The 27085-nt window shown below is 41.8% G+C and overlaps 2 pseudogenes across 1 annotated transcript in view; one reads left to right on the top strand and one right to left on the bottom strand.

Moving 5' to 3' along the window:
• LOC140904641 (olfactory receptor 6F1-like) overlaps positions 1 to 27085 on the top strand; it is a 30260-nt pseudogene extending 3175 nt beyond the window's left edge. The window contains exons 2-5 of the transcript XR_013634568.1: positions 65 to 339; positions 700 to 773; positions 3016 to 3506; positions 25211 to 27085. The product of XR_013634568.1 is annotated as an olfactory receptor 6F1-like (transcript). The remainder of the gene's footprint in view (positions 1 to 64; positions 340 to 699; positions 774 to 3015; positions 3507 to 25210) is intronic.
• On the bottom strand, positions 6662 to 12858 carry LOC140904650 (olfactory receptor 6F1-like; annotated as a pseudogene).

Raw genomic sequence — 27085 nt, 5'->3', positions numbered from 1 at the left:
GGACCCACCAAATGGACCCCACAAGCAGGCGTCAACTGGGTTCGCTCTTCCACCCCCACGGAAGTGGCTCTGGAGCGTAGCTGCTGCTGGGGCAGGTTCATAGGAGGCGCCTGTGAACGGGGCAGCCTGACCCACCCAGAGGATGACACGGGGGGCACCCAGGGATCCCCCCTTCCTTGCAATTCCAAACATCACAGTGTGAGAGGAGGGGTGTCCCCACCCCCACTCCCTGAGACCTCCTCACCCTCTCTGCGAGCATCTCAGCAAGGAAAGGAGAGGTTGTTACCTGCGGGGGACACCGGGCTGGGGAGAATCTGGAGAGAAAAGAGAAGAGAAGAGGTGAGAGCTCCAGGGAGGGGATGGGGGTGCAGAGGGCAGGAGGGATGCTGGGAGGGGGGGATCTCCAGACAGATAGACAGACAGAGGGAAGCGGGCCGAGGGAGGTCACTTACCCAGCACAAGTAGAAGGAGAGTTCGTGCCATCCTGAGCTGTTTGCTCTGGGGTGGGAGCTGGGTTCTCAGCTCAGCCACCGGCCCCGTCTGGGTGCAGGGAGGGGCACGGGCCCTTCCCCTCTGATGGAGGCAGAGGAAGTCACAGCCTTAGGCACAGTCACCGCTCAGCTCAGAGGGCCATTGCACTGTAACTGCAGTCCTCTTACTTTAAAGTGTAATGTGTATCCCTCTTTTGTATTTATATAGGGCTCATGTTGAAGGAGATTTTTGTCCACCCATTCTGTTCCTGTGAGACACTAGGGCAAATTCTCCGAAGTCAAGTGAGTTACACCAGATGTGAATTTGGTCCAATGTCCCTTTGTAACATCAGTACCCAAGCTTGTATCACAACTTGATAATCACTCCATAGGAAGGGTAAATAAGTCTTTAATTTAAATCCTCAGATCCTCAAACCATCAGCCTGGGATTTATATTGCATATTAGACAAAAAGTGAACAATAAAAATCATATCGTATGAGGTGATCAGGTCCCTCATTCACATTAATTGCTGTGTTTCTATGTAGAATCATAGAATCATAGAATATCAGGGTTGGAAGGGACCTCAGGAGGTCATCTAGTCCAACCCCCTGCTCGAAGAAGGACCATTCCCCAATTAAATCATCCCAGCCAGGGCTTTGTCAAGCCTGACCTTAAAAACTTCTAAGGAAGGAGATTCTACCACCTCCCTAGGTAACGCATTCCAGTGTTTCATCACCCTCCTAGTGAAAAAGTTTTTCCTAATATCCAACCTAAACCTCCCCCACTGCAACTTGAGACCATTACTCCTTGTTCTGTCATCTGCTACCACTGAGAACAGTCTAGGTCCATCCTCCTTGGAACCCCACTTCAGGTTGTTGAAAGCAGCTATCAAATCCCCCCTCATTCTTCTCTTCTGCAGACTAAACAATCCCAGTTCCCTCAGCCTCTCCTCATAAGTCATGTGCCCCAGCCCCCTAATCATTTTCGTTGCCCTCCGCTGGACTCTTTCCAATTTATCCACATCCTTCTTGTAATGTGGGGCCCAAAACTGGACACAGTACTCCAGATGAGGCCTCACCAATGTCGAATAGAGGGGGACGATCACATCCCTCGATCTGCTTGCTGTGCCCCTACTTATACATCCCAAAATGCCATTGGCCTTCTTGGCAACAAGGGCACACTGCTGACTCATATCCAGCTTCTCGTCCACTGTCACCCCTAGGTCCTTTTCCGCACAACTGCTGCCTAGCCATTCGGTCCCTAGTCTGTAGCTGTGCATTGGGTTCTTCCGTCCTAAGTGCAGGACCCTGCACTTATCCTTATTGAACCTCATCAGATTTCTTTTGGCCCAATCCTCCAATTTGTCTAGGTCCCTCTGTATCCTATCCCTGCCCTCCATCGTATCTACCACTCCTCCTAGTTTAGTATCATCCGCAAATTTGCTGAGAGTGCAATCCACACCATCCTCCAGATCATTTATGAAGATATTGAACAAAACCGGCCCGAGGACCAACTCCTGGGGCACTCCACTTGACACCGGCTGCCAACTAGACATGGAGCCATTGATCAAAATGGGCCAAAAGAAATCTGATGAGGTTCAGTAAGGATAAGTGCAGGGTCCTGCACTTAGGACAGAAGAATCCAATGCACCGCTACAGACTAGGGGCCGAATGGCTAGGCAGCAGTTCTGCGGAAAAGGACCTAGGGGTGACAGTGGACGAGAAGCTGGATATGAGTCAGCAGTGTGCCCTTGTTGCCAAGAAGGCCAATGGCATTTTGGGATGTATAAGTAGGGGCATAGCGAGCAGATCGAGGGACGTGATCGTTCCCCTCTATTCAACATTGGTGAGGCCTCATCTGGAGTACTGTGTCCAGTTTTGGGCCCCACACTACAAGAAGGATGTGGATAAATTGGAGAGAGTCCAGCGAAGGGCAACAAAAATGATTAGGGGTCTAGAACACATGACTTATGAGGAGAGGCTGAGGGAACTGGGATTGTTTAGTCTGCAGAAGAGAAGAATGAGGGGGGATTTGATAGCTGCTTTCAACTACCTGAAAGGGGGTTCCAAAGAGGATGGCTCTAGACTGTTCTCAATGGTAGCAGATGACAGAACGAGGAGAAATGGTCTCAAGTTGCAGTGGGGGAGGTTTAGATTGGATATTAGGAAAAACTTTTTCACTATGAGGGTGGCGAAACACTGGAATGCGTTACCTAGGGAGGTGGTAGAATCTCCTTCCTTAGAGGTTTTTAAGGTCAGGCTTGACAAAGCCCTGGCTGGGATGATTTAACTGGGAACTGGTCCTGCTTCGAGCAGGGGGTTGGACTAGATGACCTTCTGGGGTCCCTTCCAACCCTGATATTCTATGATTCTATGATCACTACCCGTTGAGCCCAACAATCTAGCCAACTTTCTACCCACCTTATAGTCCATTCATCCAGCCCATACTTCTTTAACTTGCTGACAAGAATACTGTGGGAGACCGTGTCAAAAGCTTTGCTAAAGTCAAGAAACAATACATCCACTGCTTTCCCTTCATCCACAGAACCAGTAATCTCATCATAGAAGGCCATTAGATTTGTCAGGCATGACCTTCCCTTGGTGAATCCATGCTGACTGTTCCTGATCACTTTCCTCTCATGTAAGTGCTTCAGGACTGATTCCTTGAGGACCTGCTCCAAGATTTTTCTGGGGACTGAGGTAAGGCTGACTGGCCTGTAGTTCCGAGGATCCTCCTTCTTCCCTTTTTTAAAGATTGGCACTACATTAGCCTTTTTCCAGTCATCTGGGACTTCCCCTGTTCGCCACGAGTTTTCAAAGATAATGGCCAATGGCTCTGCAATCACAGCCGCCAATTCCTTTAGCACTCTCGGATGCAACTCGTCCGGCCCCATGGACTTGTGCACGTCCAGCTTTTCTAAATAGTCCCTAACCACCTCTTTCTCCACAGATGGCTGGCCATCTACTCCCCATGCTGTGATGCGCAGTGCAGCAGTCTGGAAGCTGACCTTATGTCTTGCTATCACTGTACACTGAGTTGAGTACGTTGTGAAATCAGTAACTTGAAATATTCTTTTATCTTGTGAACCATCAAATGATATTTCCTGAATTGTTTCAGGTGGTCCGATGGTCCAGTGAAGCACAGTCTAGAAATTCCATTTGAAATTCATGTTTGCCAAGAGAAACCAAAGCTACCAGTAAAATTCTATTCAAGTATCAGGGGAAAGGAAGGTGAATTAACTGTATGGAGATCACAGTTAACAAAAATTATCTCTCTCTGTGTCCCCAGACACATCTATCTATCTAATCTAATTTCTTGTACTATCTAGGTATTCCAACAATAAATAAATCCAGACTGATCAAGTGCATAGTGTCTCACAAAAGTAGAAAGAAAAGGAGTACTTGTGGCACCTTAGAGACTAACCAATTTATTAGAGCATAAGCTTTCGTGAGCTACAGCTCACTTCATCAGATGCATATCGTGGAAACTGCAGCAGACTTTATATATACACAGAGAATATGAACCAATACCTCCTCCCTATTCTCTGTGTATATATAAAGTCTGCTGCAGTTTCCACGATATGCATCTGATGAAGTGAGCTGTAGCTCACGAAAACTTATGCTCTAATAAATTGGTTAGTCTCTAAGGTGCCACAAGTACTCCTTTTCTTTTTGCGAATACAGACTAACACGGCTGTTACTCTGAAACCTGTCACAAAAGTAGAATTCACAGAATAAACTAAATTGGTTGAGAACGATTTGGGGACATAATCTTCCTTGTACATATTACTTTCATAACCTTTACCATTTTGAAAACAGCCTCCACCAGGCCCAAAGTGATAGCTATCCACAAAAGCACCACATTTCGGAGGCACTTCCCTATTCTAACACCTGTGAGTGCATGGAAACGTTAGAATTTACACTCACAAAACTCAATGGGCTCAAGATTCAATGGAAACATGGACACTGCTTATGTGAATCAGTGAGTGACCACTTACAATGATCTTTATGTGAATATTAGGTAAATCAGATTGCACAAAATCTTAACCAGTTCCATGTTATTTTATGAAGCGATATTAATTGTACGTAGCACATCTGTATGTTTTAAGTACATTTGATTGACCGGATGCTAATCTACTGTAAATTGGCAGTTGAAGGTCTAGCCCTAGACAGCAGGCACGCCTCAAAGGATTTGAATGTTGGGTTAAGATAAAATTCTGGACAATGTAGGATGAAATCCCGGCCCCACTGAAATTAAGTTCTGTCGTTGACATCAGTGGGGCTAGGATCTTCTTATGATTTTTAATGTCTGTCTCACAATATTTGTTGTTTTTCTTCAAATCTCAACTGCTTGAAACAACATATCAGCTTTCATATTTTCTTTTACATAATCATTATCCCTCTCTCTTAGGTAGTTCTTTTCATCCATAGATCACAAAGCACTATATAAAGGAGGTGAGAATCATTATCCCCATTTTACAGATGTGGAAACTGAGGCACAGAGAGAAGCCATTTGTTAGGGGGCTTATTCCTTCACCCACTTACTTCCCTGGTCCTTCTCGTATGAACAGAGAGCAACAATACCCCAAGTCCAAAGGTGCACACAATTCTATGTTTATTGGGGTGAACTTCCAGCAAGCATGATTCCACTTTCCTTCCTTAGTGTCCCTCTTCCCAGCTCTGATACCATAGAGCCTTACCTATGTCCCTGTTCCCATTCCTGCCCTTAGCTAAACATGATTCCAATTTCCCCATCCCCATTCCCTGTTCCCATTTCCCCCTGCCCACACCCCCACCCACCCACTTCCTGATTGACTTGCGGACTATACAGCCCCCTAACACCATTACTTGCCCAAAGTCACCCACCAAGCCAATGGCAGAGCCAGGAATAGAACTAAGAACAGGAGTACTTGTGGCACCTTTGAGAGTAACAAATGTATTTGAGCATAAGTTTTCATGAGCTACAGCTCACTTCATTCTCCTAGTTGCAGTCCAGTCCTCTTGCCACCAGGGCATACTCATGGTTACAGAGAAAACCCTAAAAACATGAAGTGCACCCTAAAGACTCAAAAACCAGACAGCAAATCAAAAGAACCCAACATTTATTATTTAAAGCCAATCTCATGATTTCTAAAGACGTCTCCTCTCCTTGCTGAGATGCTCGCAGCGAGGGTGAGGGGGTATCAGGGAGTGGGGGGTGGGGATCCCCATCCTCTCACACTGTGATTTTAAAGGTGAGTCAGGACTAAGAATCTGGATTCAGTTTTGACATCATCAAAATTTTGTAAGCTATTCTCACATATTTTCAGTCCAAACCGGCAGAATCCGTGTGAAATCAATCTTTCCAAAGTTTTGGAATGCCCGTGTACTAAAAACAAAGAAAAAAAGAAGCCTACAAAAATACCCATCTGGGTTTTTACCCAGTCTGGAACTGGAACCAGAACTTTATTCTGAATCCCCTTCAAAATCCACTGGGGTCTTGATTTGAGGTTCCTGTGAGTTTATCTTACCTTGGTTTGGAAGGGTTAAATTTTTATCAGTAAATGTCAGGAAATGCCAGTTTCACCACGCAGAACATCAACCGACCAAAAAAAAAAAAAGGTCCGAAAAACCAGTTGTCATTAAATAATTATTCTCTGACCCACCTTGTTGTCTGACACGCCACAGTAATTTCCCACAAGTGTGAAAATAAAAATAGACAATATTTTTTTAAAAAATGCTTACAAATAAACCTTGATATTTTCTGTCAAAATTATAAAAAATAAAAATTGAATTCTGCCAAGCCTGTCGATATCTCTATCCTCTCCACAGGCCATGCTTTAATATAAATAAATAATTGGCACATGTGCAATTTGTTTCATTTTAAATTAAATACAAAGTAAGAGGATAATAATGCATAAGGGCTGGATTTTGAAAAGTATTTAGCTGCTTAGTGGGGTTTTAAAAAGCATCTAGGCCCTTAAAACTCATAGAAAATCCAATTAAGCACCTAAATACATTTAACAACCTGGCTGTAAATGTTCAAGGATGTGAGACACTAAGGACCAGATTGTTAAAGGTATTTAGTCACCTAACTCACATTGATTTCCATTGGAGTTAGGCATCTAATTACCTTTAGACTTCTGGCCCTCAGGGATTGTTGTTGTTTTTTCAGTACCCTATCAACTTTGGTATATCTTCCATGTTCAGACTCATTTTTCTTTCACCACATTTTCTGTGACAGCCAATGACCTCCAGCACATTTTGAAAAACATCGCTTCCCTGAATACATGCCTCAGGGCTTCTTTTACCTCTGGGTTCCTCAGTGTGTAGATGAAAGGGTTCAACTGGGGTGTGACAATAGTATTCAAGACGGTGACTATTTTGGTCAATTCCAGTGAGTTCTGCATGGAAGGGTTGACATGTAGGAAAATGGTCGAACCGTACCAGATAATCACAACTGTGAGATGAGAAGAGCAAGTTAAAAAGGCCCTTCTCCATTCCTTATCTGATGGGATTGTCAGTACAGTGGAGATGATATAAATGTAGGAGAGCAGGGTTATGACACAGGAGCCCAGGATGACGATGAAGGAGATGATAAAGGCCACCGGATCAATAAGGTAGGTATCTGTGCAGAAAAGAACTATCCACGGTGCTACGTCCCCAAAAAAGTGATGGATGACACTAGGGCACAGAAGGACAACCTGGTGATCAGAAATGCTGGGACAGAAATAGCCAGGAAACCACACAACCAAGAGCCAACAGCCAGCTGAGCACTCAAGGTGCTGTTCAGGATGGAGCTGTAGAGCAAAGGATAGCATATAGCCAAATAGCAGTCGTAGGCCATGACAGCCAAGAGAAAATCTCTGTGCATCCTAGGGAGAAAACAAAATACATCCGTAGGACACAGCTGACGAAGAAGATGGATTTGCTTTGGGACACAAGGTTGGCAAGCGTCTTTGGGATACAAGCTGTGGTCTGCCATACCTCCGAGAAGGAGAAATTGCAGAGAAGGAAGTACATTGGGGTGCGAAGGTGACGGCTGGTTGCCACTAGGACTATGATCGCCACATTTCCTGCAACAAGGAAAGCACAAAGAGCAATATCTGCAAATATTGGGTCCCAGGGAATCCCAGGAGAATAAATTCCTTCACACTGGTGTGATAGCCCTTTTCCAGTGCGGTCAGCTGTTTTACCTGCCAAAACAAATGAAGACATGAAATTAAACTGATTAAACACAACTGTGGCTTTGTGGGATGCAGATGATTTTGATGCACAGAAAGAGCAGATAATTAAAAGAGGCAGGAAATAATGGTTTAAGGCTGAAAATATCCTATTGCCAGTACATTTCTGGAGCCTTCCTGCTCACAGGGTGAATTTAAGCTTGTCCTAAATTTTCCTGTGGAAACTTTTTTTCCAGTGGAAAGTGGCTTTTGGACCAAAAAGAAACTTTCAGGATAGAAATTCCATTTTCAGGTGTTCCTTGAAAAAACAATTTTTAGTTTTTGTCAATGAAACATGTTTTTTCCACAGTCAGCATCCAAAGCCCAAGATTGATTTTATTTTAATTTATATTTTTGTTGTTTTAAATTGAAAATTTTCAAATAAAAAGATTGTTTTCTGGGTGTGTGGGGGGGGTGGGGGTGGGGGTTGTCCTTTTGATAAAACCCTGAAAAATTTCAACAGAAAAAACAACATTTTTCCTGTAAATTATTCAGGATTCAGGAGCCAAATCATTTTCAAATGAGACCTATGGGTGTTAGGCATTCAGCACAATCTGAGATTCCTTTAGAAGTGAATAAAACCCCATCGTCTCTTTTGAAAATCCCTGCTAAATAGGGTGAGCTTTTCAAAAGTTCTCAGTATAGGCCTATTTCTGCTCCCGAGGAAGTCAATAGGATTTTTGTCATTGAGTCAGTGGGAGCAGACTTAGGTCAATACTGAACACATGAGATTTGTACCTGTCAATTTCCTTCCTACAATGCAAGAGGACATTTAATTCTTTTTGTGCAGAAAGTCTCAGGTTCTAAGCCTGCTGAAGTCCCAAGTTGGAGCAGGGATGTTATACAAAGTTGCAGTTCAGAGGACAGCTACTCAATTTTGGAGCATAAATAACCATTTACATCTATAAACCAGCATTCATTTTGGGTGGTTGAAAATGAGTCAGTTGCAACCTCCTTTGACCAATTGAGACTGAGGTGTGCAAGGTCATGCAATGTGCCAATTACAGCAAAGCTCAGGGCCAGAGAGGATCAAAGAACAAAGGAAGCAATTTTCCTAAAAAAAAATCACAAAAAATGCATCCCTTTTTTATCAGAATTTTAAATTCTGATGAAGAATTTCATCAAAACTGTGAATTTCAAACATTTTTGACCAGCTGTGCCAGGAGTCTGCAATTCTTCTCCCCGTTTAGTCATTCGAACATACTTCTCAACCAGAACCGTTAATAGAACCCAGGAGCCCTGATTCTCAGCCCCCGCTCTGCTCAAACCACGATCCTAACTCCCCTCAAAGAATGGGAATAGAACCCAAGTGTACTGATTCCTGTTCCTTTGATACAACAGCTATTCTATGCATCCCTAAAAGAGCTCGGCACAGAATCCAGGTACCCTCACTCCTAGACACCTGTGCTAAGCAACAGACCGCAAGCCCCACAAATACAGCAAAACTGTAATATGCCGAGTTTCGAAAACACCTTCAGAAAAAATATCAGGTTCCCAGTGCTGGCCAAAAGTTTCCTTCACAGATGGATTAATGCTGAGGTCTCAAATTTGAGGCATTCAGCATTAGAAGCCACTTTTGAAAACGTTGTCCCTAACTTGAAATCTATCAATGACTTTTACAGTGAATGTTCTGAATTTTTGTTTGATTGCTTGTTTTGGGTGTTCTGATTTTTCATTTTTCATCACCTAAATTTAGTCCCCCTCCCTATTTGGATTTGAATTTGCAAAGGATCTGAAGGGAGTTATGAAATGTAATGGAGTTGGGTGCCTAACTCCCTCAGACAACTTTGAAAATCCCAGCCTTAAATATTTTATATCAAAGTCTAATCAACACGGGCAATCAACAATTATATTTTCTCCCTCTTCAGTATAAACCATTTATTTTGTTATGAATAATATCCTATGAATAACATCTAATGCCTTGATTCTGCAAACAGTTAATACATAAATAAACTTGCATATATAGACATATATAAAATAAAAATGCCTAAATTTACTCACATGAATGATTCCTTTGAAGTCAAGGGTTCCACTCACATGAGTAAAGTGAGGAAAATAAGTAAAATTTTTAAACATTTTTAAACAATGGAACTTACTGCAACTCATCATTCAGCAAATCTTCTCACTGGGCAAACCTTCAGCTGGTGTGAATTATCAATAGACAGGGCTGATGAGAGAGGGAAGGTGGAACAATTGTACTGAGGTCCTGAGCTCAGTGCCCCCGCAAAACTATCTATTTAGGGTGAAATGGGAGGGGGAAAACATAATTTACCGGGCCTCCAAATTTCTCTCAGCAGACCTATCAATGGAGCTACGATTATTTAGACCAACTGAGGATCTGGCTCTTTTTATTCAGTCTCTACTGATGGAAAGAGCTGAACCTAGCAAAATTTCCAGAACAGTTAAAACACCTGATTGACAAAATCTACTTGCCTGCCCTTTATCATGATGAAAATGATGAAAACAGCCGTGACATTCTATTTTCTCCATAAAAAGAAGGACTCATCTCAGCTGAATGGTAGAGTTAATCTTTTCAAGACTTTCCTCCTACTTTCAAGACTTTCAAGACTTTCCTTGTACCAACGAGACCGTATTGGCTTGCAGGGAACTGTATGCCTTTCACAGTAAATTATGTTAAAAATATTGAATTCCTTTAAAAAAAATACCTCGTTTGTAAGGTAGTGAACTGTAAGCACTCAGAACCAAGTTGGACACTAAGAAGACAATTGATTAGATAGATAGAATAGGATTAAAGTTCAAAATGATCTGGACAAACTGGAGAAATGGTCTGAAGTAAATAGAATGAAATTCTATGAAGACAAATGCAAAGTACTCCACTTAGGAAGGAACAATCAGTTGCACATATACACAATGGGAAATGACTGCCCAGGGAGGAGTACTGTGGAAAGGGATCTTGGGGCCATAGTGGATCACAAGCTAAATATGAGTCAATAGTGTAACGCTGTTTCAAAACAAAAAGCAAACATCATTCTGGGATGTATTAACAGGAGTGTTATAAGCAAGACACGAGAAGTAATTCTTCTGCTCTATTCCGCGCTGATTAGGCCTCAACTGGCATATTGTGTCCAGTTCTGGGCACCACATTTCAGGAAAGATGTGGACAAATTGGAGAAAGTCCAGAGAAGAACAACAAAAATGATTGAAGGTCTAGAAAACATAATCTATGAGGGAAGATTGGGGGGGAGGGGGGAGGGAAAGTGCTTGTTTAGTCTGGAGACTAGAAGACTGAGGGGGGACATGATAACAGTTTTCAAGTACATGAAAGGTTGTTACAAGGAGGAGGGAGGTAAATTGTTCTTATTAACCTGTGAAGATAGAACAAGAAGCAACGGGCTTAAATTGCAACAAGGGCAGTTTAGGTTGGACATTAGGAAAAACTTCTGAATTGTCAGGGTAGTTAAGCACTGAAATAAATTGTCTAGGGAAGTTGTGGAATCCCTATCTTTGGAGATTTTTAAGAGCAGGTTAGACAAACACTGTCAGTGATGGTCTAGATAATACCCTTTTAACAAAGTTAAAATAATTTTCTAACCTCAGATCAAGTTTGGTGGTTGCTTCAGATATTGATGGAAAATACAAGGTCTTTGGGAGAGGAAGAGTTATTTTGTAGATTTGCAAACTCCCTTATGATTAGTTCTCCACAGAATGTTTACATCCTTTCTGAGGTCATGTGAAAAAGTCACACATGAGCTACTTTCTGAGGAACAGTTTATGATCCCATGGGTGGCTGAACTTTCTGTTCAGCTCACAGTTGCTATCATGCATTACATTTGTTCTTGTTCACATTTGCTTGTACTAACAGAAGAAACTTCCAGTATGGGCAGGCTGTTCCCATAACTGCTTCTGCATGTGGCCTCTTACAGCTCTTTCTGAAGGACGAGCATTTGGTGAGGATTACCATACACTCGAGACTGAGACAGTCAGGTTTATTCATTCAAACCTTTCTTTGAACCAAAAGCAAGGGCCTGCACGTTACAATTACCATAAAAGCAATGAATGACAGATATACAGAAAAAAATATTGCCCAATTACCTTTTCTTGGGGGCGTAGTCACTGTTGATTTTTCCTACGAGGGTCTGACTATTCCCTTACACTCTAGCATATTTATACCTTTACATGTTATCTGACCGTCCAATCAACATTAAGCATTGTGTCTTACTTAACCCATAGTATATACATGTGCAGGCTTCAGTTTACAAAACTTTTTCTGTCCAGGCTACTTTCATGTCATCGTGTCCCTTTTCCAATTGGTTTATTTACTTGGATTGTACCACTCAAATATAGGGACTTTTCTGTTTTTCACAATACAGGGACTTTTTGGCAATACCTTTTATGTATTATACTGATTAACTTCCTTTTATCTATGTCCTTCAACACAGTACAAAATGCCTTTGTCTTACCCAGCTGCTGTAAGCATTCTTTAAACAAGTCTCTCCACACGGACGAATTTCGCAAGCAACACTCATGTCAAGCAAAGACTTGGCTGAAGCCAGTGAGCTTAGCATAAGTATTACCCTGGCCTGTCCACATTTATTCACCAGATTAGACCCATGTGTAGCACTCTTCCAACACCAGGCACTGGTCATTGTTACAGATGCTTTCCTTAGACTCCAACAACAGGGTGAAAACTGGTGACAAATGCAATGTTGATATTTCTCCACCACAATGTGAGCAAAGACTTACTAATTCATATCATACAGGTCATCAACTCACAATATCAACTGTAGATTTCTATCAACCTATGTCTTTGGTCCTGTGTCCCATGCTGAGATGAGGAGTCGAATTCACCCAGTGCACTACTGAAGACCTCCTTAAGTGATACTGTGAGGGTTAGGTGTATGGTAAGTACTTCTCTGTACAGGACGATTTTCACCCTAAGGCGTACGGAATCTGCCCACTGGCTCTGAACTGGAACAAGTCACAATTTCTGTATTCTAGCCACAAACACACATGCTCTCATCTTTGCAGCTCATTTACATTTAGGAGCTCTGACCTATCATTTAGAATGGGGTGTCCATGTTGCCAAGCCTAGCGATGTTATCATGAATCTCTTACGGAGTTGAGGGCCATAAAGTCACAGATCCTGATTCTCTTCTCACATGTATTACACTATTATGGGGAGTAGCTTCTGCTTTAGGGGCCAGTCCTACCTCAATTAAGTCCATGCCAAAGTGGACTGGTATTTTCAAATGTGCCTAAAGAAATTTAGGTGCCCAAATCTCATTAATTTAAATTGGAGTTGGAAACCTAACTCCCTTAAAAGAAAAGGAGTACTTGTGGCACCTTAGAGACTAACCAATTTATTTGAGCATGAGCTTTCGTGAGCTACAGCTCACTTCATCGGATGGCATGCATCCGATGAAGTGAGCTGTAGCTCACGAAAGCTCATGCTCAAATAAATTGGTTAGTCTCTAAGGTGCCACAAGTACTCCTTTTCTTTTTGCGAATACAGACTAACACGGCTGTTACTCTGAAACCTAACTCCCTTAGTCGCCTTCGAAAATCCCAGCCTAAATCTCTGGAAGGGGAAGGGAGATCAGGTGCATAATTTCAGCAATTATTTTACCCCTGACTTAAATTTTATTCAGTCCTTAGCCCAGCAAATTCCCATTGTATTTACCGGGATGATGCCTGATATTGCTCAGTAATTTTCACACCCATGTGGATGGCAAATGCTCTGAGCAATTCAGGATTTCATGATGTTAGCCGACGGCCAAGGATGTTTGGTGAGGTGCCAGCTATGCCCGTTTATACCATCCGTGACTTTAACCGCTAGAGCTCAGAGCTCCTTCGCAGCGGGCAGTCAATACTGACTGACAGGTGCCCCCAATGGCAGCACTAAGAGCCTCTCCACACCCGTGACTTTAACTGCTAGAGCTCAGAGCTCCTTCGCAGCGGGCAGCCAGGATTGACTGACAGGTGCCCCAAGAGTTTGCCCCGTGGAGGCAGCACAACTCAACGCTAGGCTCTTAGTACTCTCACCTAATGGCCAGGCTTTAGAGCCAAAACTGCTGAGGTTCTTTAATTGTGTTGGCTGCTTTACAGTAAACCAGAGAAAACAAGTCAGGCTTATGCATAAATGGTTACCAAAATTTATTAAGCTAGATTCTAATCATGTGGTTACAAAATTGCTAGTGCCTACTTATTTAAATGTAGAGATGTTACACATACAAACAAGTTACAAAACTGAAGCCACAATCCCAAAGAAAGAAAACAAAGTATAGAGCTCTATTTCAAAATATGTGTACACTAAAGATAGGAGATCAGGTGTGGGTGCTTCTTACCCTCCTTGCATCTCTCGATTCCAGCGGTGCCAAGCCAGGATCGGTCACTCAATTCCGCGGAAAGACGAATAAGGGACAAGGCGTAGGGACCCTCTTAGCTGCAGAAGCCTTGGGAGGCTGTCACTTATCTGACCAGCAGATAGATAGTGAAAAGCACTCAAAAATCATGGTGCTGTAGGTCCCCTACTTATACCTCTGTACTCCTTTATTCTCTTTCTCCTTTCTTATGCCAAATTGAGGCTGGTCTGTCGGGGTGACGCCAGCTTTCGCAAGAGTAGTTTACACTTGCAAAGGAGAGAAACAATAAGTTTCGACTACTGGACATTTCTTTTATCAGGGTAAATATTTTCCCACCTAGGATGTTGGTGTGTGTGCATCACACTATTTAGTTGGGGCTAAGAGCCATGTCTGTCACAGGGCCTCTGCCTGCTGTGAGCTTAATCGTCGTATCTGTTCCCAGAAGCACATTGTAGCAGCACACCTGTGCTTTCACAGCTTCAAAGGCTGTGCTTGAATATATGTTAAGTGCCCTGTTCCTGCTTCCTCCTGTGTTTCCAGCAATGCTGGTCTGAGGGGGGGGGGGCTGGCTGTCTGGCTACACATGAGCACGACAACCCAGTGGAACTGGGTAGCTAAGCACTAGGGCTGAGATCCTCAAAGGTATAAAGGTGCTAAAGAGACAAACAGGTGCCTAGCAGGATCTTCAAAAGCACCTTGGTGTCTAACTTCCATTGAAGTCCCTAGAATTCAAACTATACGACATTCAAGCACACTAGGGAGCCTTAGGCTAAAATTTCCTAAAGCACCTAGGTGACTTAGGAGCTTAAGTCTCATTGGCTCTTTAGTCAATTAGCTGCACTTGAAAATTTAACTGTCAATCCTATTTTCAAAAGTGATTTAGGGCCAGATTAGTTGAGGTATTTAGGCACCTGGTGGGATTTTGAAAAGCACCTTGGTACCTAAAACATTGATTTCAATGGATGTTAGGCCACTAAAAGGTTTGAAAATTCCACTAGGTGCCTAAATACTTTTAAAAATCTGGCCCTAGGGCTTGTCTATACAGAGAAGACACAGCAACTTAACTTCAATATGTTTATTTAGTCCACTGCAACTTTTGTGCCTTTGTGGACTCTTAGGTTGAAACTGGTTATATCAGTTCAGTTTGCACCTGAAAATTGATATACATGAGGTTTAAACCAATATAATATCCACACACAAAGTTGCACTGTTTTAGCTAAATTGGTATAAAATCACACCTTTCATTATGTCAGTACAACTTTTTGTGTAGACTGGAGGCAAATATTTCAAAAGCACCAAAGTGTCTTAGAACCAGATTTTCAAAGGTTATTAGGTGTCTAGTGGGATTTTCAAAGGCCTAGGCACCTAAACCCCATTGAATTCAATTGGAGTTATGTGCTTAACGTACATAGGTACTTCTGAAATTCCCACTAGGTGCTTATCTGCCTATCTTCAGACGTCTGAATGTCTTTAACCTCTGGTGCTTTATACTTCTGTATCTTAGACCACCTATTAGGTTGCCTAAATGTGGACGTAGTTGCCTAACTTTGGGCAGCCACTTAGGGCCAGATTTTAAAAAGTATTTAGTCACCTAGTGAGATTATTAAAAGGACATAGGCACCTAACATCCACAGAAATCAATGAGTTGTAGGTTCCTAGGTGCTTCTGGAAATTTCAATAGGCATCTAAATACCTTGAGAAATCTGGCCTTTTGTCTTTTACAAACGGAGAAACTGAGAACTTAAACAATTTCACAGTGGTCCATCAGCAAGTCAGTGGAGACACAGAACCAAGGTCTCCTAACTTCCAGTGCTCTTCTTTAAACAAGGACACCGTCCTTACTAAGCCAGGGGTTTGGCACATTCTTGAGAAGACAATGAAATTCTGTTGAGACCAAATCCCAAGAGCACTTCTGAGGAATATAAATTAGTCTTATTTCTTGGACCTGTTGAGTTGCCATACATAAACGAAGCAGGTAAGGGAAAAAGACAGCAGGGTGATGACAAAATGGTAATGCAATGAGATTCTAATCAATATAGAAATTTATGCAATAAGTAGGAAGATTTTGTGTATGAAACCTTTAAATGTTTGATTTATAGCTGGAGGAAAAAATATGGCTCGCAATGCATTTTTTTCCTCAGAATCCAAGAACTCCTCATTCTAAGGAGAGAATATAATGTGTGAAGGGGGTCTGTTCTGGCTAGTTCTGTCAGCAAAAGCTAATAAGTTAGGTCCACTAGAGAGAGAGAGAGAGAAAGAGAGAGAGGATCCCAGAAATATACTTTAAACCACTTGTATTAAGACATATTTTTTGTATACTTGGTAATGTGACCTACTGGGCCATATCTGTTTGGAAGGAATAGGTTTCCCAGTGAGTAATTGGTTCATCTGTAACATACTTCCTTCTCTCTCACTTACTTTCTCACTTTCTAAATTTCATTCATCTTTTTCAACTCTTGAATGCATAAGAGAAAATAACTATATGATAGATCTGTGGAACTCGCTGCTGCTGTAATTTATTGAGTTGCTTAGATAAGAATGTAAAAATGGATTGGATATTTCTCTTAGAGGTAGACTTAGGTTTTCATAGCCACAAATGCCACATGGATGCCCACTCCTCATTCATTTTCACGGGCATTTGTTTGTTTAAGAACCAGATTTTTAAAGGTTTTTAGGCACCTAATGAGATTTTTAGACACATCTAGGCACCTAAAAATCCTTGATTGCAATGGGTATTAGACACCTAGCTGTTTTGAAAAATCCCAGTACACACCTAAAAGCCTTTAAGAATTTGCCCCATAATCCCTTAGGCAGCTTTTGAAATCTCAGCTGTAGCCTGGTCTGGTAGATGGGAAATAAGGAGTTGGAGTTTGTCCCAGCTCTGTCACTCATTTACTGTGTGAAAGTCAGATTAACTGTCTGTGCCTCAGTTTCCCCATCTGTAAATAAATGAAATAATACCATTCACCCACCTTGGTAAAATGGTTTGAAATCTACAGGTGAAAAAGCACCATGAATTTCTTCACAAGTCTACTAGAGTGAATGAATAGAATAACTTTGACTTCCTCTGTCATTGGATCAGGCCCTCTGTAACTATGAAGTTTAGGGTATTAGAAGGCAGGAGATCCTAGTCTCTGTTCCGGGCTTTTCCCCTGACTTCCGATGCATCCATAAGCAAGATCCTTTACCCCTCTGCCCTAATTTCTCCTCATATGGCAGAGGATTGATAATGATTAATTATTTACTAAAGAGGAGCATTGGGCCCATTCCAAACAACACTGAAGTTATGGCTACAAAGGGAGTTCTTTTCAACCTGTTGTAGAATAAAATAGCTTATGACTGGACAGTGATTTGAAGATGTAAAGCGGTTTATAAATACAAGGTATTATTATTTTTGCCAGACTAGCTCAGATTAGCATAAGGAGGATAATCATTATGGGTGCGATTTTTAAAAGAGTCTGTGGGAATCAGGCATTTACATTCCACTGAATCACAATGAGATTTGAATTTTTAATTGCTTTGAACTCCTTTGAAAATCCCATTGCACAGTGACAATCAATCGTTTATCCTTGAGGGCAAAGTCTTATTTCTGTCTCAGCTGAGCATGGAATGTGCCTCTAAGGACTGGCACCGCAAAATCAGGTACATTTATTTTGGTTTATAATTTCTTCTTTTGTAAAATGGGGACAATGACCCTGACTCCAGTTGTAAAATGCGTTGAGATCTACTGATGAAAAGAATTGCACAAAAGCTAGGGATTATACTTAATGAGCATTGTCAATTAAGCACTGTCTGGTACATAATTCTTTATGAAATTCTTGTTCTGTTCTCACTTTTATGTTAATATGTCATGGATAGGCTTGGCAGCATTTTATTTTTATTATTTATAATTTTGATGGGTACTGTCAATGTTTATTTTTAAGCATTTTCTCCACTTTTTATTTATTTCAGTGTTCATAGTTGTACAAAATTATGGGGGTGGGGCATGGGAGACTGTCAGACAAATGATAGTTAACACTGAGTATCAAAAAGTGAAAGCTCTATAAACCATTGAAACACAAATTGTCAACATCACGTGTTAAACTATAGAAAGTAAATATCCTTAATTCAACAGATCATACCTGTTTTTACTGTTCATTTACTAATCCATTTGTAAGCCGAATTCAAAAGTCTAAATCACTGGATTTTGACTCTAATAAGTTCTCCTGCAGTATTTTTCTTACTTTGCCTATCTGTAAATTTTGAGTTTTATCGATGGAAATACATTTTCATCTGTGTGTGTGTGTGTGGTGAAATCGACATTTACCAACATTCACCAATACAAATCTAATCCTTCCAAGCCTAGTCATGACGTCTGTTGCTTGGTTGTTAGAATTTGATCCTGGGCAAAATGTAAAATCAGTTTTAATGTTCGATACAAAGGGGGAGATTGTCAAAGGATTTTCAATGGGAGTTGGGCCACAGAATTGCCCTCTTTGCCTCTGAAAATCTTCACCAAAGACAAAAATCATGGTCCTGGACTCAGAAGAAGACACATAAATAACCCCAGTGTTCCAAAGGTGTGTATTGGGAACGGTAGCTGAGTTCTGAAATGAGCTGGAGAATGGAAAATGAGGGAGGATCTAGGAGAAAAGATTAGGAGTTCAAGTTTGGCAATGTTGTGCTGGAACTAGAGATCATGATTCTCTGCCTTGGAATATACCAATGTAAAATGTTCATCGTAGAGCTTTTGAGGAACAAAGACAAATCCTGCCTGCCGCAGAGCACAGCAGAGATTCATGAAGGAGAAAATAGCAGAGGACAAGACTGACCCATTTACCTTAATATTAGAAGAAAGGAAATTTTCAGGGAAACTGGGATATTTTTCTTCCTATTCTTCTTCATGCTAAAATCCGTAGAGCTGTTAAAATGGGATTTGCATATCAGTGATTCTCCAGAGTGCAAGTCAAGATCATCCCTTAAATATGGACATCCAGAATCAAGGGAAATTCTACATGCCGTGTGTCCATAACCTAACGCAGTTCAATGGGTATTGGGTACCAAACTCTCTTAGGCCCCTTTGAAAATCCCAGCTAACAGCATGGAGGGACTTTTGACAAGGAATAGCACTGGCTGAAGATTGAATGAACAATTAGTAGATCAAAAGTGTCATCAACATTTCAAATGTCAATGGGAAAAATGATGAAATGATCATGATCCCCTTCCCTTCCCTTGCTCTGTTTCTTGACAAACTCTAGTTGTAAGTCATAGCTGATTGAGGCTTAGGGAGATAGGGGAGGTGGTAATAATTATTCAGGCACTAGGATTCTGACTTGAACATTCAAGGAACATCCAATAATGCATTTTAACTGTTTAACTCCATGAGCATCTCTTGTGACCTACAGAATTCAAGACTGGGATAGAGATGGAAAACTGATTTGGTGTGTTGGTTTTTACCCTCTGAGTCCTGGATTTCCCTATTGCTGCTATTTGCATACAGAAGGAAGCGTCCACTCCCATGGATGATGAGATTGTTTCTCATCAGGGGGACTGAGAAGAACAGAATTCAATACAAAGTATCATTTGTTTCTCCAGATGTTAGAAACTCTGTGGACCAAATGAATTTGGTCACTGTGTGGGGTGGGGTAAAATTTTCAACAGCAGCTAAGGGCCAGATTTTTAAAGGTATTTAGGCACCTAGTGGGATTTTCAAAAGCATCTAGGTGGCTAAAACCCACTCAAATCCACTAGTACCTCAGGAGGATGTTAAACAGAAGCTACTAAAGTTAGACATTTTTAAATCAGCAGATCCAGATAACCCACATCCAGGAGTTTTAAAAATGCTAGCTGAGGAGCTCACTGGGCCTTTAGTGTTGAAACACTGGAAGAAAGCTAATGCTGTGCAATATTGAAAAAGGGTAAATGGGAGGACCAAGGTAATTATAGGCCTGTCAGCCTGATAGGCCTATCAGGCAAGATAATGGAGTGGCTGATTGTGAGGTTATTGACATAAGCTGGGACCATATAGATCATTGTTGCTACCAAAGTCCTGTAGTGGCACCAATTCTTGTATAAAGGGAGTCAAATAAGGTGTCAAAGACAAGGTTATGGTTTGCTGGTTCTGATTATGCTGTCTATTTGTGTGTATTATTTTTGTAGTTAAAGTTATGAATATTGGCTCTATACTGACTGTATTTCAAACTTATTCTACGCTTCTCCGTGACACCCCAGACAAGTTGGTATCAGCTCTGCCTAGCCTGCTTGATGGCCCATTAAGGACCATCCGCTATACAATTGACCCACTGAGAGAATGCAGACATGCCTTGGGACTCAGCAAGGTATGCAGGGACCTGCCTATGGACAGAACTCTGAGGTGTTTCCAGGCTAGGTGTTGGACAGCTTGTCTTTGGCACAAAGAAAGAAAGACCACATGGCAAGAGACTATAAAAAGCTGCTGCAGCTCCCCCATCTTGTCTTCAGTCCTGCTTCTTACCTCTGGAGGGACTTTGCTACACTGAAGCTCTGAACCAAGGTCTGAAAGACCCATCCCTGCTGTGGATGTCCTCCAGAGACTTGATTTGAACCTGCAGTTTATTCTCTCACTGCTGCAAGCCTGAACCAAGAACTTTTCCATCACTGTGTGTAATTGACTCCATTGAACAAATTCTAGCTCTCATCTCTATCTTTTCTTTTTATGAATAAACCTTTAGATTTTAGATTCTAAAGGAATGGCAACAGCGTGATTTGTGGGTCAGATCTGATTTGTATATTGACCTGGGTCTGGGACTTGGTCCTTTGGGATCGAGAGAACCTTTTTTCTTTTACTGGGCTATTGGTTTTCATCACCATTTGTCCTCATAATGTGTGGCACTGGTGGTGATACTGGGAAACTGGGGTGTCTAAGGGAATTGCTTGTGTGACTTGTGGTTAGCCAGTGGGGTAAAAGCAAAGTCTTCTCTGTCTGGCTGGTTTGGTTTGCCTTGGTGTGCACAGAAACCCCAGCCTTGGGCTGTAACTGCCCTGCTTGAAGCAATTTGTCCTGAATGGGCACTCTCTGTTGGGTCCTGCCAGAACCAGCATCATTACACTGATAGGTTTCAGAGTAACAGCCGTGTTAGTCTGTATTCGCAAAAAGAAAAGGAGTACTTGTGGCACCTTAGAGACTAACCAATTTATTTCAACCTCAGCCTGGTCCAGTCCACACAAGAGATCCACTTCCTGGACACTACAGTGCTCATAAACAATGGTCACATAAACACCACCCTATACCGGAAACCTACTGACCGCTATTCCTACCTGCATGCCTCCAGCTTTCACCCTGACCACACCACACGATCCATCGTCTACAGCCGAGCTCTGCGATACAACCGCATTTGCTCCAACCCCTCAGACAGAGACAAACACCTACAAGATCTCTGTCAAGCTTTCTTACAACTACAATACCCACCTGCAGAAGTAAAGAAACAGATTGATAGAGCCAGAAGAGTTCCCAGAAGTTACCTACTACAGGACAGGCCTAACAAAGAAAATAACAGAACGCCACTAGCCGTCACCTTCAGCCCCCAACTAAAACCCCTCCAATGCATTATTAAGGATCTACAACCTATCCCAAAGGATGACCCAACACTCTCACAAATCTTGGGAGACAGGCCAGTCCTTGCCTACAGACAGCCCCACAACCTGAAGCAAATACTCACCAACAACCACATACCACAAAACAGAACCACTAACCCAGGAACTTATCCTTGCAACAAAGCCCGTTGCCAACTGTGCCCACATATCTATTCAGGGGACACCATCACAGGGCCTAATAACATCAGCCACACTATCAGAGGATCGTTCACCTGCACATCCACCAATGTGACATATGCCATCATGTGCCAGCAATGCCCCTCTGCCATGTACATTGGTCAAACTGGACAGTCTCTACGTAAAAGAATAAATGGACACAAATCAGATGTCAAGAATTATAACATTCATAAACCAGTCGGAGAACACTTCAATCTCTCTGGTCACGCAATCACAGACATGAAGGTCGCTATCTTAAAACAAAAAATCTTCAAATCCAGACTCCAGCGAGAAACTGCTGAATTGGAATTCATTTGCAAATTGGATACTATTAATTTAGGCTTAAATAGAGACTGGGAGTGGCTAAGTCATTATGCAAGGTAGCCTATTTCCCCTTGTTTTTTCCTACCCCCCCCCCCCTAGATGTTCTGGTTTAACTTGGATTTAAACTTGGAGAGTGGTCAGTTTGGATGAGCTATTACCAGCAGGAGAGTGAGTTTGTGTGTGTATGGGGGTGGGGGGGTGAGAAAACCTGGATTTGTGCTGGAAATGGCCCACCTTGATTATCATGCACATTGTAGGGAGAGTGGTCACTTTGGATGAGCTATTACCAGCAGGATAGTGAGTTTGTGTGTGTGGTTTTTGGGAGGGGGGTGAGAGAACCTGGATTTGTGCAGGAAATGGCCCAACTTGATTATCATGCACATTGTGTAGAGAGTTGTCACTTTGGATGGGCTATCACCAGCAGGAGAGTGAATTTGTGTGGGGGGGTGGAGGGTGAGAAAACCTGGATTTGTGCTGGAAATGGCCCAACTTGATGATCACTTTAGATAAGCTATTACCAGCAGGACAGTGGGGTGGGAGGAGGTATTGTTTCATATTCTCTGTGTGTATATAAAGTCTGCTGCAGTTTCCACGGTATACATCCGATGAAGTGAGCTGTAGCTCACGAAAGCTCATGCTCAAATAAATTGGTTAGTCTCTAAGGTGCCACAAGTACTCCTTTTCTTATTACACTGATAAGGGACTCAATTAATAAAGAAATAAAGTAATATAATTAATGTAATTTAACATGGGTTTATGGTAAATAGATCCTGTCAAACTAACTTGGTATCATTTTTGATGACATTACAATTGTGATTGATAAAGGCAATAGTGTTGATATAATAGACTTCTCTATGGCATTTGACTTGGTACTGCCTGACGTTTTGACTAAACAACTAGAAGGATACAAAAATAACTTGGCACACAATACATGGACCAAAAAGCTGGCTATCTTTTTGGTCTCAAAATGTAATTGTAAAAGGGAATTGTCGTAGAACAAGTATGTTTCCAGTGGGGTCCAAGAGGGTTCTGTTCATATCCTAACGCTATTAAACATTTTTTCATGACATGGAAGATGACATAAACTCATCACTGATAAAGTTTGCAAGTGACACAAAAATGAGGAAGTAGTTAATAATGAAGAGGACAGGGTTACAGAGGGATCTGGATCGCTTGGTAAGCTGGGCGCAAGCAAACAATATGATTTTACTATGGCTAAATGTGAATGTCTACATCTAGGAACAAAGCATGTAGGACATACTTGCAGGACGTGGAACTCTATTGTGGGAAACAGTGATTCTGAAAAAGATTTGGCGGTCATGGTGGATAATCAGCTGAACATGAGCTCCCAGTGTGATGCTGTGCCAAAAGGACTAATGCAATTCTTGGATGCATAAAGAGGAAAAAGACTATGTCCAGTTCTCATGTCAACAATTCAAAAAGAATGTTGATCAATTGGAGAGGGTTCAGAGAAGAGCCATGAGAATGATTAAAAGTTTAGGAAGCACGCCTTATAGTGACAGACTCAAGGAGCTCAATCTATTTAGCTTAACAAAAAGAAGGTTAATGGGTGAATTAACCACAGTCTATAAATTCCTTCATGGTCTCTTCAGTCTAGCATAGAAAGGGATAACACCATACAATGGCTGGAAGTTTAAGTTAGGCAAAATCAGACTGGAAATAAGGCGTACAGTGAGAGTAATTAACTTTTGGAGCAATTTACTAACGGTCATGGTGGATTCTCCATCACTGAGAATTTTTCAATCAAGATTGGATGTTTTTCTAAAAGATCTGCTCTACAAATTATTTGGGAGAAGGTGTATGTCCTGTGTTATACAGAAGGTCAGACTAGATGATCACAATGGTCCCTTCTGGCTTTGGAATCTATGAATCAATGAAATCAATGAGTTTAGGTGCCTTGGTGTTTTTGAAAATCCCCGTACATGCCTAAATACCATTTAAAATCTGGCCCTGGGTGACTTGAGAGCCTACATCCAATTTTCAAAAGAGCTTTAATCTTTCAGAACCAGATTTTCAAAAGTAAGAAGATGTCTAAAGCTTCAGATAGATGCTTAGTGGGATTTTCAAAAACACCTAACCAGATTAGGTGCCTAACCTGCTTAAGCATTTTTGTCAGTCAGCACCGTTGACATCTAAACACTTTTGAAACTCTAGCTCTTAGGCTCCTAAGCAACTTACCTGATTTTGTAATAGGATTTAGGCTTCTATATCATTTAGGCAGTCTCATAAATATAACGGGAAGTATACAGTGCTATAAAATCCCTCTTGGACAGAGGCAAAAGCCTTTCACCTGTAAAGGGCTAAGAAGTTAAGATAACCTCCCTGGCACCTGACCAAAATGACCAATGAGGAGACAAGACACTTTCAAAGCTGGAGGGGGAGGAACAAAGTGTCTGTCTGTCTGTCTGTGTGATGCTTTTGCTGGGAACAGATCAGGAATGCAGCTCAGAACTCCTGTAAAAAGTTAGTAAGTAATCTAGCTAGAAATGCGTTAGATTTCCTTTTGTTTAATGGCTGGTAAAATAGGCTGTGCTGAATGGAATGTATATTCCTGTTTTTGTGTCTTTTTGTAACTTAAGGTTTTGCCTAGAGGGATGCTCTATGTTTTGAATCTGATTACCCTGTAAGGTATTTACAGAGGTGATTCTTTTACCTTTTCTTTCATTAAAATTCTTCTTTTAAGAACCTGATTGCTTTTTCCTTGTTCTTAAGATCCAAGGATTTGGGTCTGTGTTCACCTGTACAAATTGGTGAGGATTTTTATCAAGCCTTTCCCAGGAAAGGGGGTGTAGGGCTTGGGGGGGGGGGATACTCTGGGGGAAGACGTCTCCAAGTGGGCTCTTTCCCTGTTCTTTGTGTAACACTCTTGGTGGTGGCAGCATAGGGTTCAAGGACAAGGCAAAGTTTGTACCTTGGGGAATTTTTTAACCTAAGCTGGTAAGAATAAGCTTAGGGGCTCTTTCATGCACGTCCCCACATCTGTACCCTGGAGTTCAGAGTGGGGAAGGAACCTTGACAGGCACCCTTGAAAATTGTACCTGTGATGTCTAACAATCCATGTAACAAAGCTTCTCCTGAATTATGATCTCTTGTATCTTGACAGACGGAGCCTGTGACTGGAATAGAGAAGGAAAACCACTCCAGGATACAGGAATTATCCTTCTGGGCTTCCCCTGTAGTCAATATTTGCAGATCTCTCTGTCTGTGGTGTTTACCATGATGTATGTCCTGACAGTTGCAGGAAATGTTGCCATCCTAGTCCTAGTGAGGGCCAGCCATCAACTCCGTACCACCATGTACTTCTTCCTTTGCAACCTCTCCTTGCTGGAGATATGATACACCACAGCCTGTGGCCCCAAGACCATTGCGATTTTCCTGGGGAAAAGCAGGACCATCCCCTTTAGTAGCTGCATCCTGCAGATGTACTTCATTTTCTCCCTGGGTTGCACAGAATATTTCCTCTTGTCTGCCATGGCCTATGACTGCTATCTGGCTATTTGCTACCCATTGCACTATAGCACCATCATGAACAGCATCTTGTCTGCTCAGCTGGCCCTTGGCTCCTGGCTGTGTAGTTTCCTGGCTATTTCTATCCCAGAATCTCTGAGAGTTAGGTTGTCCTTCTGTGGCACTAATGTCATTACTCGTTTCTTCTGCAGCATGGATTCCTTAATCATTCTCTCCTGCCCAGACACCTATGTGATAGAGATGGCAGCTTTTATCATCTCGATCATCATCATCCTGGGACTATGTTCAATAACTCTGTTCTCCTACATTTACACCCTCTCCACCATACTGAGAATCCCGTCAGCCCAAGGCCGGCAAAAGGCCTTTTCCACTTGCTCTGCCCATCTCACTCTTGTGATTATATGATACAGCTCCACCATCTTCCTGTATGTCAGGCCTTCCAAACAGAATGCCTTGGACATGAACAAGCCTGTCAACACTTTGAATACTATTGTAACTCCGCTGTTAAACCTCTTCATTGACAGTCTGAGAAACAAAGAGGTGAAGGAGGCTTTATGGAAGGTATTCAGTGGGATATGAAGTTGTTTTTGAATGGCTTAGATGTTACTGGGTATGATTCTCAGCCTGTGCTCATGTTCCCTTTGGTAGTAACCGTCCTTGTTGTTGTGCTTTTAATCCTGGTTCCAGTTTTACATTTACAACTTTTGTATTTGGGTAAAATGTTCAGAAGTGCCTAAGGGCCAGATTTGCAAAGGAATTTGGGCACCTAAAGATTCAGATAGGCCCCTAAACACCATGAAAGATGTGGTTTCTAGGGGCCTAATTTTTATTGAAAATCTACTGGACGTGAGCTCCTAAGGGCCATATTTTCGAAGATATTTAGGTGTCTAAAGATGCAGATAATTGTTTAGTGGGCTTTTCCAAAGCACTTCAGCAGATGAGGCACCAAAATCCCATTGATTTCAGTGGTAGCTACAAATACTTTCGAAAATCTGTCCCTTAAAATCTCTCGAGAGGTCTCATCAACAGCCCATTAGCATCAATGAACATCTTTGAACTGAATTAAATGGCCTTTCGATCAGGCCCTATGTGGACATTACTTTTAGCAATTCACATTTAGGCCCCCATCCTGAGATCCTTACTCAAGTGCTAAATTATATTATTTTGAGTCGTCCAGTTGACTCTAATGGGACTACTCACACTAGGAAAGAAAGCCTGTGCATAAAGCGTATGCAGGATCAAGACCTTAGTGACTCAGAAGTTTGTCCTAAGTTTAAATTTGTAGCAACTCCAGAGTTTTCATTATCTGTGATGTATGACTGGTTGGCCAATTCACACGACATTGTGTCTGTTCCCTGGTTCAATAGCTGAAAAATTATTAAACAGCAGACAAAAGAACAACATGCAGGAAATAAAGAATGATGAACAACAATGGTGGATTTTTTTTTTAATTAGTGAAGAATTTTAAAAAATTAAACTTATTTCCCTTTTTAAGGGTTCTAAGTTTGGA

Source organism: Lepidochelys kempii, chromosome 14, assembly GCF_965140285.1.
Source record: "Lepidochelys kempii isolate rLepKem1 chromosome 14, rLepKem1.hap1, whole genome shotgun sequence".
In the NCBI taxonomy this organism is placed as follows: Eukaryota; Metazoa; Chordata; order Testudines; family Cheloniidae; genus Lepidochelys; species Lepidochelys kempii.
This window is presented reverse-complemented; position numbering and strand designations above follow the sequence as displayed.